Below are 12,636 nucleotides of genomic sequence, written 5' to 3' on the forward strand. Positions count from 1 at the left end.
GACTAGGAACACGTTTAACAGTTATAATACTTAAGTAAATATCTCACGATCCTAACGATCAATTACTAGTACTTGTAATAACTATAAGGACTATATCTATGCTTGTGACAAAGAGACAAATATATAGAATGCCAAGGTGTTTTATCATTAATTCGAATAAAGGTTCGTTTATTACCATAATAAATATGAAAGACCACAGCCACATGTTGGCTTGTTGGTCACCTACTCTAACAATCTCCCACTTGACCTAAAGCCAACTACCCATGAATCGTAATTCCATCGACTCTCTATGTTTCTCGTGGATTGATCTCGGTAAAGGCTTCGTGAAGGGGTCTGCAACGTTCTCTTCCGAGGTGACTCGTTCTACTTTAACTTCACCTCTATCAATGATCTGTCGGATCACATGATACTTCCTCAGAATATGCTTCGACTTCTGATGAGATCGCGGCTCCTTGGCTTGCGCCACGGCTCCGGTGTTATCACAGTACAACGGTACTAGATCGCTAGCATTAGGAATGACACCCAACTCTTGCATGAATTTCCTTATCCAAGTCCCTTCCTTTGCAGCTTCAGACGCTGCAATGTATTCCGCTTCGGTACTGGAATCAGCCGCCGTGCTTTGCTTAGAACTCTTCTAACACACGGCACCACCATTAAGCGTGAATATAAATCCAGAGTTCGACTTTGAGTTGTCCACATCCGATTGAAAACTAGAGTCGGTAAAGCCCTCTAACTTCAACTCGGCACCCCCATAGACCAAAAATATATCCTTAGTCCTTCGTAAGTACTTGAGGATATCTTTCACGGCCTTCCAGTGAGCCGGGCCGGGGTTAGACTGATATCTGCTTGTGACACTCACAACATACGCAATATCGGGTCTCGTACATAGCATGCCATACATTATGCTTCATATGGCAGAAGCATAAGGCGTCCATTTCATCTCCTCGATTTCACTAGGTGTTTGCGGACACATAGATTTCGAGAGACGAAACCCATGGGACATTGGCAAGAATCCTTTCTTCGATTCTTCCATGCTAAACCGTTTCATAACAGTGTCTATGTACAGGCTTTGGGATAAGCCAAGCATCTTTCTTGCTCTATCTCTATAAATGTGTATTCCTAATACATAAGATGCTTCTCCCAAATCCTTCATTGAGAAACGTGTGGACAACCATGCTTTCGTTTGTTGCAACATTCCTACGTCATTCCCTATGAGTAGAATGTCATCAACGTAAAGCACTAAAAATATCACTGCCCTCCCACTAACCTTCTTGTATACACAAGGTTCGTCCGGATTCTTCTCAAAATCAAACTCTTTTATAGTTGAGTCGAACCTAATGTTCCAACTTCGGGATGCTTGTTTCAATCCATAAATGGATCGCTGGAGCTTGCAAACCTTTTGCTCACTTCCAGAAGATATGAAGCCTTCCGGCTGCGCCATGTAAATTTCTTCCTCAATATCTCCATTGAGGAAGGCGGTCTTCACATCCATTTGCCATATCTCGTAGTCGTACCACGCAGCTATGGCCAGCAAAATCCTAATGGACTTCAGCATCGCGACTGGCGAAAAGGTTTCCTCATAGTCAACACCTTTCCTTTGAGTGTATCCTTTCGCTACCTATCTAGCCTTATAGGTCGATACCTTTCCATCCACTCCAATTTTCTTCTTATAGATCCACTTGCAGCCTATGGGAACAATTCCCTTAGGTGGATCTACCAAGGTCCACACCTTGTTGGAGTACATGGAGTCCATCTCGGATTTCATGGCAGTTAGCCAATGTCCCATGTCCGCATCCTATACGGCCTCATTGTATGTTCCTGGATCTTGTCTAATATCAACATGATCTTCATCATTCTCGAGGAGGAATAAGCTATCCGGCATTTTCCGAATTCTTTCGGATCTACGTACCGTAGGTTCAGGAGGTATATTAGTGGATTGTTGTATTGGTTCGATTACTTGTTCTTGCGCTTGAACTTCATTTTGCGGTTCTTGAACTACTTCAAGTTCTATCATGCTGCCTTTTCTATCGGATAGAAACTCCCTTTCCAAAAAGGTGGCATTTCTCGAAACAAACATCTTTGCTTCCTTGACATATATAATAGAATTCGTATCCCATTGAGTCTTCGGGATATCCCACAAAGTAGCACAAGTCGGATTTACTATACAACTTGTCTCCCACTAATCGCTTCACATAAGCGGGACAACCCCATATCCTAATATGTTTTTAGTTGGGTTTCCGCGAATGCCAAAGTTCATAAGGTATGGATTTAACTACTTTGGTGTTAACTCTTTTCAACAAATATGTGGCAGTGCGAAGTGTATGACCCCACAAGTATGCCGGTAAGTTTGTGAACCCCATCATTGATCGAACCATATCCAATAAAGTTCGATCCCGACGTTCGGAAACTCCATTAAGTTGAGGAGTTCCAGGTGGAGTCCATTGAGATTGTATCCCATTCTCTTTTAGATAGTCAATGAACTCGATGCTCAAGTATTCTCCACAACGATCGGATCGCAACTTCTTAATACTTCGTCCGAGTTGTTTCTCTACTTCGTGTCTAAAATCTTTGAACTTTTCAAATGTTTCGGACTTATACTTCATCAAGTACACATACCCATACCTAGAATAATCGTCAATAAAGGTAGCGAAGTAGTTGTATCCACCCTTCGCACTAACACTTAGTGGACCACATACGTCCGTATGGATCAAATCCAAAAGACCCTCGGCTCGTTCCATTTTCCCTTTGTAGGGTGACTTGGTCATTTTCCCTTTAAGGCAAGATTCACAAGTTTGTAGTGATTTCACGTCCTCCAAAGAGAACAATCATTCACTAACAAAATCGTTCATCCTTCTTAAAGAGACATGACCTAATCTAGCGTGCCAAAGTTGTGCGGGGTTTTGACCTATCTCCTTACGTTTTGCTGATTTTCGCCTTAGGGGCCCCCACTACCTTCACCCACTTCAAACTTGCTGTTTGGGAAGGGAACTCTCTCCTTTCTCTTCTTTTGGGAAGAACTTCTTTCCATAAGTAGCAGCAACGACTTAATGGTGGACTCGAAGCTGACCAACATGTTCATTAACTCATCCAAGGGAGGATCTAGTTTGTTCATGTTGAAGTTCACTATGAATGATTCATATGAACTAGGAAGAGACAACAGGATCAAATCCAACGAGAGCTCGGCCGGGAGGGTGACATCGAGATTCACTAGCTTTTCAAGGAGAGTGATCATTTTGAGATAGTGCTCGTGGACCGAAGTCCCTTCCCGCAGTCACGCCGTGATCAACTCCTTTGTAGCAGCGTACCTCGATGCCCTAATATTCTCACTATACATGCTATCGAGATGATCCTTTATATCGAAAGCATGCATGTGAGACTCATATTTCCATGCAAACGCGGGCTCCATGGCGGCTATCATATAACACCAAGCATGAGTGTCATCTTTCTTCCAAGATTCATAAGTTTCCTTTTCAGCATCAGTCTCTATGGCAGGTATAGTGGCGGGAAGTCTCTCGTTTAGAACATAGAGACGCCCCTCAACGGTTAGCACAAGCTTAAGACTACGCAACCAATCTAGGTAATTAGGGCCATTGAGTTTATTGTCGAGGATTGACATTATGGGATTCTTAGACATGATTATCTGAGAGGTATGGAGAATAGGATTATTAGATATTCGCGTTAAATGATTGTTACAGTTAAATGTTTGGCCTTATGTTATTAATTGTTCTCCCACTAATTTTATCGAGTTCCACTTCCCTCTAGCGGACAAACGAGAAAACTGATTTTTCTTAACGGGCTTTAGGTCCAATAGACAAATATAACCCGTAGTTAATCCAGCCCGATTATATTTGCCCAAAGGTAGATCACAATCAATCATATCCACAATATGACCCTAAATTAATTTTCCTCACACTTGATAATGACCTAAGTTAATCTCTTTTTTTTTTTGAGTAAATTCAAGTCCATTACAAGGGGAAATATGGGAGGGGGACTCGAAACTAAATGTTTGGACTTATGTTATTTAATTGTTCTCCCACTAATTTTATCGAGTTCCACTTCCCTCTAGTAGACAAACGAGAAAACTGATTTTTCTTAATGGGCTTTAGGTCCAATAGACAAATATAACCCGTAGTTAATCTAACCCGATTATATTTTTCCAAAGGTAGATCACAATCAATCATATCCACAATATGACCCTAAATTAATTTTCCTCACACTTGATAATGACCTAAGTTAATCTCACGAATTCAAAATTGTCGTGTGTCAAGTCTAACCTACCAATCAAAGATGCTCATAGAACTTGATTATGCGAAACTAATGCAGTCCCTAGTTAATTTAGCCGACCACGTTAATCTAGCATAACCCTTTTCTATGTCTACCTTCATCGTTTTGTCAATTGAATTACAGCTAACTTTACCTTAGCACTCCCCGCTAACACGGCTTACTGCACTACAGTAATGGAGTACACATAATCCAACCGTTGGCAGAAGGAAAGAAAAATTCATCAGATTGGTTTTTCTTTATAGCTTGAAATGATTCTTAATTAGATTAAGAATGGGGGATTTTTATTAATAAGTTTTATCTCATGAGAAGGTTCGGATTGGTCTATGTGATTCCTACATTTATGTTCTCTAAAGGTATATGGAAACGCATATTGTCCTAATAGGAACATATGACCTAATTACATAATTAATTACATTAATTAATTATCGAGGTTTTTCAAAATAATTATAGAACCTCAACTAGCATAAATGATTCAAATAATGTTGAGGTACTATTAATTAAGTTGAACTATAATCAATATTATATACGTAAATCTTATATACGTGTTCTATTAATTGTAATCAATTTAATAATTTAAATTAATTAATTAATCTAACACCCATTTACTAAAATAGATGATTGTTGACTCGAATATCTAATTGGGATTAATTGAAAATAATTTTCCGAAAATTAAAATCAATTTGTTTTAAGTTTAATTTTAGAAATATGAAATAAATTTATTTTTTTTCAGTGAACCGATTCGGCCGACCGGTCTGACCGGTTCGGACCAAAACGGTCCGGTTCTGCCCGGTCAAGTTGACCCAAATCAGTGGGCCGGGTCAGTCGGACCGAGAACCGGTCTGACGACCCGAATCCACGTGGATTCGGTCAATTGGATCGTGCATAACCACCGAACCGGCCGGTCCGACCGGTTCGATCCGAACAAAAAAAAAACCGACATTTTAAAAATAATTTCAGATCCGATTTTCCAATTTTAAACAATTTTAAAGCTGGAAAAATTCTAAACAATATTTCAAAAATATTTTAAACTTACGAAAACTCCCAATTACATAATACAACAATCGCTACTTTAATAAATCGAACATGCATAAAATCATAGCATATTATAACGAACGCAATTAATTGCGCAACAAGCTCTGATACCACTATTGGGAATCGGACACGTGTACGCAGTGTAAAAACAACATACATGCTTAATTACTTAATCGAAATTAAATCAACTAGCATGCTCGCGTTTAAATCAAATAATCATGCTCGCAGTAATTTAAACAATTTCATGTAGTCACATAAAATCATACAAGAACGAACATATATATTCAATTTAAACGTAACCGAATCTATCGACAATGGATTCGAAAGTTTACCTCTTGAAGCGTGAGGTAGGCGCACTAAGCGATGCTAGATTGCCACGAAAACCAATCCGTGCAACCCGGGGCAGCAGCGGCAAGACGAGCTGCGGCGGCGCGTGTGGCTCACGCGCTGTCTTCGGGCGGCGCATGGGAATGCGTACGGCGTCGGCTCGTGTGCTGCTCCTCGATTCTTCGATCTTCGATCTTCCTCCTCTCGAATTTCACCTCGTATACTTCGATCTTCTAAACACGTGGCACTAGACACGTAATAGTTATAAAAACGGAAGAATAGAAAGAAGGAAAGAACTACCAATGTGAACCGGCCAAGAGATGGCCGATTCCGGCAAGATTCCGGCGACGGCGCCGGTGGTGGCCGCGTGGAGAGTGGCCAAGAGAGAGAAGGGGAGCGGCTAGGGTTAGGGTTTGTGTGTGTTGTGTGTTCAAGTGTGTGTGTAAGACCTATAAATCAAGTATTTATAGTGTCTTGCATAAAAACCTAACAGGCTTAAGTTGGACCGGGCCCAACAGCTTACGTTCGTTAGTTCTTTTACTTGCTCTTCTCTCTCTCTCAATTCGATGATCAGAAAATTGCAACAATTATATTTTCGGAATCATTATAATGTCCTCGTCACTACGAGTGCCAATTCTCAATTTCCAACTTTCCAAAAGTGGAAACCCTAATTCAGTGCATTTTCTAAATTTGGAAACTTCCCGATTTAGAAAGTCCACTAAGATGTTCGCCTATTCTTTTCCTTTTCTTATTCTCATTCATAATTCCAAATTACGAATGTTGGACACAATCATATTGACTTCCAATCATGCAAAGATAAACCATTTTAACTCTGACCATTTATTCAAAGATCTCATGGGCACGAGCAGTGTGACCCTCGATGGTTCAGGTGTAAGCAAGCCGTGGGCCCACAACCCTTTGTGGTCAAAACTCGTCCCTTAGAGTTACGATTAAGATGAAACTAATTTCACCTTAATCACCCAACGAATCAAGATTGGCGTCTAGCAACTACGCGTCATGATTCTCTAGATACAAATGAAGTTCCTCCAAGAACCTTCAGATATAGTTAACGTACATTACGATCCCTTCGATACATATGTCCCGATTGAACTAGAGGCATTGGGTCATCGAGACCTCTTTATTTGTTCAATGACGGTGCGATCGTTCTAAGTGTTGTAATCGTTACGTGCATGACTTAGAGAATCGAATTCTCTAATCATCACTTGTTCTGCTCTGGCCAGAGACTTAGAATGATTACAAATTATCAGAACACACAGGGCATCCAAGACCATTCTAGCGATCGAATCCCCGACTACAATGCATAGACCTCCCACTAGATTTCGGACTGCACGAACACTGGCCCTTGGGATGGTCCTCGGTGGAACTCAGGGACAGGTCACGGTATAGCTGGTCCTCTAGTGAAGTCACGGTGATGTCTAGGTCATAAGGACTAATGGTGTATAACTATACCATAGATATCTCTACTCGATTATTGGGAACCACATAGAGATTTCTAGGGTGAGGGAGTTCAGTGAACTCGTCAACTTACGAGCACCCACTTATGCATGCCGATATCACAATACTGTTTACTGATGAGATACAGTACACATACACTAAGTGGTAGTCTCTTAATGGCAAAGGCCGATTTCCTCATTGGTGGTGTTACCCTTCGACTAGAACACGTTTAACAGTTATAATACTTAAGTAAATATCTCACGATCCTAACGATCAATTACTAGTACTTGTAATAACTATAAGGACTATATCTATGCTTGTGACAAAGGGACAAAGATATAGAATGCCAAGGTGTTTTATCATGAATACGCATAAAGGTTCGTTTATTACCATAATAAATATGAAAGACCACAGACACATGTTGGCTTGTTGGTCACCTACTCTAACAAGAGCTAGCACTATAATGATGCATGATATAGAGACTTTATCTGAACTTAATTATCGGCGATAAAGATGAAGGAACACCTTTACTCATTGATATGACTAAAATTTAAAAAAAAATGCAAATTTGTAGTGTTTATTATATCACCAATATTAAAGTTGTAGGCCGTCTAAAGATACCCTTTGCGCCTTCGACAAAATCGTAGTTAATAGAGGTTCTTTTTAGTCAAAGTTAATGGGTTTTTTGCAAAAACCACCCCTGTATAATCTCGAATTGCCGAAAAAACACCCGTGTTAAAAAAATTACCACATAACCCCCTGTGAAAATTAGTCAAAGCCAAAAAGGACCCTCCGAGCTCAATGTGTGATACACTCGCGGTTTGTGCGACTGGGAGTCTGATTTTTGACCTAAAAAGACCAAAATACCCCTAACTCATCATTTTCGAAAATTACAAATTTATCCCGGATTTTTCACATGCCTGAAATGAAGTTTTTAGAATTTTCGATTCAGTCCCTAATAATTTCAAAAAAGCCCTCTCTCCAAATTGAATAGAACCAAATTGCAATTTTCATAATTTCTTAAAACCTAATCAGCAATATATCACCAATTGCATTCTTGATTTGTCATGCAGTGTGGTATCAATGCTTGGTGTCTCCTGCTTATGGAGAAGATCAAAGATGAGTTGAGCACTGTATCCGAAACAAGAAAGCATTTTATCGGTGCAAGCTTCTATGGGTAAAACATTCATATCTATTTATTTATTGTTCCGTCGTGTCTTTTATCATCCCAAACAGGAAAGCATTTTTCTTATATATTGTAGATTTTTGCAGGATCTCAAATTAAAACAATTAAGCCTAAACGCTACATTCTTTGATTAATACACACACCCAGTTGACGAGGACAATGAGATCACGTTCCTCCATACGGTGCACGGTATCACTCAATAATAAATTCTATCTTAAATATATATCTTGTGTTTGGATTACATAATACAAATAATTGTAATTAGTTGTAATGGCTTTTTTCTTTTTTTCTAAATCTCGGGGCAATTTGGATATTGCACATTCTTTGTTAGGTTTTGTAGCTAACGGGCTAGTTTGAGGGGGCATGTAATTTCACAAACAAGAAGGGGTTTTTTTTAATTTAGGCATAATTCAAGGGACTTATTTGTAATTTAATACACAAATTTGTATAAATAGGCTTGAAATTACAGTGGTAGTAGTAACCCTAGAAAACAAATGGTCATATCCTCTCTCGCCGCCACCACCATAAGCCCTCGTTTAAGAAGTTGAGGCACGAAATTTTCCTTATAGCTTTGCCTCTTTCAATTGGCACCGTTTCAATCCGCCTCATTTTTTGGTAATTTAATATTTTTCTCATTCTAGATTTTATGTGATTTGGTATTTGAATTATGTTTGTCGAGTTTCATTTTCGATTTTGTCAGATTATTATTAGTGCATGATACAAGTACAATTAATTTTTAGTTTAGTGTTGATCCACCGTTTACTTGTTGTGGTGTTGTTGATCCACCATTTTCAGAAATAAAAAGTGTCGAAAAGAAGTCTATTTTGTTTGAAAATTAAAATAATAATTATACACGCTTCTATAGCAATTAAATATAAAGGTTTATTATTATTATTATGATTATTATTATTATCATCATCATCATATCATCATCATCATCATTATTAAAAGGCAACGAATATTTGCAAGACGAAAATTACTAAGTGCAAGACCTTACTTCATGCAAGACCAAAATATAAATAAATTTACTAAGATCAAGACTGGAAATTACAAATATAACCCCAATAATAATTTAGATATTATTAATTTAAATTAACCTAATTGCTATTGCAAGACCAAAAAAAAAAATACAAAAATTTTTTACCAACATCTTCTTCTTCACCCTCATTTTACACATTTTTTTCCACAAAAAATCTTCCATATTCTCCAAAATCCTTATCACATAAAACCCTCAAATCTTTACTAAAACTTGAAAAGAAGGACATTATGGATACACAAGACATAAATATGGAGGATTCTAAGGTCGAAGAACACAAAGAGGTAATAAATATTGTACTTTGTGATCGTTTTTCTCGTTTTTCGCACCTCATTTCACGTATAAAAAATTCGACATGTACAGGTCGAAATGTCCGCTTAATATCGACACAGTAGTGTCGAAAATTTCAACATAATTCGACACTCCTTAACTGTCGAATTATATTGAAATTTTCGACATTCTGGTGTCGAATTATATTGAAATTTTCGACATTCTGGTGTCGAATTATATTGAAATTTTCGACGCGGGTGTGTCGATTTTTCAAAAATCGACACCAGTATGTCGAAAAATTTCCAAAAAATCGACAAGTACAGGTCGTTTTTTGTAAAACCGCAACTCCTTCAACAATAGTGCTACAATCGAACCCTAGAATCATTAATTATGTTCTAAAATGACTTGAATTCATTATTCTAACAATAAAATCATGTTTATCACATTTATTTCTCAAAAAAAATTAATTCAAAAAGTAATTTCCTTGTTTTTCGTGAGATTATTGTGGCGGGGTTGGGGCAACAACGGACTTCAACGGCGACGGGGAGGTGGTGGACTTCAACGGCGACGGCGACGGAGCGATGGGGCGACGGTTGAGTGCTGCAATTGATTTTCTTGTTTTCTTCTTCCCTTCTTCCCTCCTCGTTTTTCAATTCTCAATTCAATTTCTTTTTTCTTTCTTTTTTTATTATTTTTTCTTTTTTAAACTGGTCTTGCAAAAGGAAATTAATAAAATAATTTTTATTTTGTTTGTATTTTATTAAGGTTATTATAGTCTTTTTATACTGAATTTAATAAAAAAAATTAATTTGGTCTTGCACTAAGTAATTTTCGTCTTGCAAATAGTCGCTGCCTTATTAAAATTATTATTATCATCGTCGTCATCATTGTTGTTGTTGTTGTTGTTGTTGTTGTATATGCTAATTTGCTCTAAATTTTCTACAGAGGCTAACAAAAAATATATTGCCTTTTGTCAAATATCAAAAATTGACTTTTCGTAACACAACATCGAAGTCGAATACTTCGCGGATGCTGCATTATGGTGTTAAATCGCCTATTGATCCGAAACATGTTTCTCCTATTGACAATAAAACAGAATTTGGTCTAACCAAATCTCCCAAACAAGCAACTAATTATGAATTTGACTATGCGAGTTTCTTCGCTTGAGAATTAGGTCTGACCAAATCTCCCAAACAAGCAACTAATTAGGAAACTGAAGACGGTAATAAAGGAGATGGGATCACTTGTATCGAGTGAGGCTACGTCTTCGCAATAATATCCCTCAAATGATAGAAGCGACCATTCGTGCGACCATTCCATATTTCATTTACCCACAACAAGATACAGTTTATCGCACACTACCAACAATGATTAATAGGTGTTCCTCTTCGAAATCGAGAAACACATCATCGGGTCCCAGAAATGGGACATCTTCTTCCAAACCAGACAGCCAAACTGAAAAGGGTTTGAAGTTCAACAACACTAGCAAAAAATGCTAATTTAAGTGTTGATGGCTCGGTCATAGTTGATTTAACCAACTACGATGAAGCTCATCAACAAAATGATTTTAGAATTGAGAATCGCAACCGAACATACAAAGATCCAACTTTGCCAAAGGGTTTCAATTTCGTCAGCACTGCTAATTCAAGTGTTGATGGCTTTGGCATAGTTGATTACACCAGTTAAAGTGATGATCATCAATCAAATGATTTTTAAACTGAGGATCGATCAACACAGTTATCAGAAGGTTATGGAGTAGGGCAAATGATTCTTCAGAGGTTGTTCGATAAAGATCATCTGTTGAGGTATGCTTAATTATTATGACAGCATATTTAATCGATTATCCTAACTTAATACAATAAATGTGTCATAGTATCAATGTTGAATTGATGATAAAATATTGATCTACTATTTATGCACGTGAATCATCCGGCCCTCATATTCAAACAGTGGGACATGTTAAGGAGTGACCTCCTCACTTTGGCGCATCCAAATTTTCTTTTTGAGGCGTAAGTCGTAATATTTTATTTACTTACCAATCTAATTGCTTACACCATACGTTATTTTACAGTGTAAATATCTTTGGTGTAGGTGATCGATGGTGTGGCAACAATGCTAACACTAAACATGATTGAAGAGGATGTTGATCGACCACGTTGGTATATGCCTGCTACATTTTTCGGTGCGTGTATGGAATGATTATTATCTGCATTTGATTTCAACTACATAATTACATGTTATTATTAATAACATTCTTATTTGGTACAGCAAATGACATGTGATTGCACGTTGGAAATTGAAAACATCCTTGGGCACTTCTTTAAACTTAAATTAATTCAAGGTTATGGTGGTTCAATGTCAACTGTAAAGGAGATCTACATCCCAATTAATGAGAACCAACAATAATAGTTGTGTGATATTAGATCTTACCACCAATACGGTGTTGATTTGTGATTCTCAACCCACCTGTGATTTTCGGAGGCAGATTGTCATCGGATTGGCAATAACTACTAACCACAAAACAATGTCTTCGGTGTCATTATGGTTAATGAAAATGTGGTATAATTAATTGTGTATTAAATAATGCAGTTCAAAAGACTAGAGTTTGTGTTTCTCAAATGGGATTATAAAGATGCAATCGAAGATTTAATTGAAATAACCTCAGTTACGAAAACGCCGACGGGGTACCCCTCCAACCAAATGGGCAAGTTAAAACTCACTTTTCTCCTTGACATTTGTGATATTCATTGTGATTCTAATAAAATCATACATGCAGGTATGATTGTGGATTGTACGTGTACTTGATAATGATGAATGGAAACAAATTCAATACACCAATCAATAATGTGAGCAAACACAATATATACCTTAAAGTTTAACCATACATTTATTTTGTTCAGAATATATAATTAAGAATGTAAAATGAATTTCGTTTATTTATAGGGGGATTCAGCATTAGTAAGAAAATCTCTGGCTTTGACCCTTGCCCGAAATAAACATTAGAGCATGGATTATGTTACCGAGTTCCTAGTCAACATCGATGATT

At 37.7% G+C, this 12,636-nt stretch overlaps 1 long non-coding RNA gene across 1 annotated transcript; it reads left to right on the forward strand.

The window, feature by feature from the left end:
• The first annotated feature begins 8,162 nt into the window (after window positions 1-8,162).
• LOC148767558 (uncharacterized) lies at window positions 8,163-12,213 on the forward strand. The gene is made up of 6 exons (XR_016034050.1): window positions 8,163-8,275; window positions 8,371-8,899; window positions 10,089-11,395; window positions 11,541-11,599; window positions 11,682-11,772; window positions 11,859-12,213. It is a non-coding gene; the product is annotated as an uncharacterized LOC148767558 (long non-coding RNA).
• Window positions 12,214-12,636: the final 423 nt, after the last annotated feature.

Source organism: Erythranthe guttata, chromosome 10, assembly GCF_056151865.1.
Source record: "Erythranthe guttata isolate IM_541 chromosome 10, IM_541, whole genome shotgun sequence".
Taxonomy (NCBI): Eukaryota; Viridiplantae; Streptophyta; class Magnoliopsida; order Lamiales; family Phrymaceae; genus Erythranthe; species Erythranthe guttata.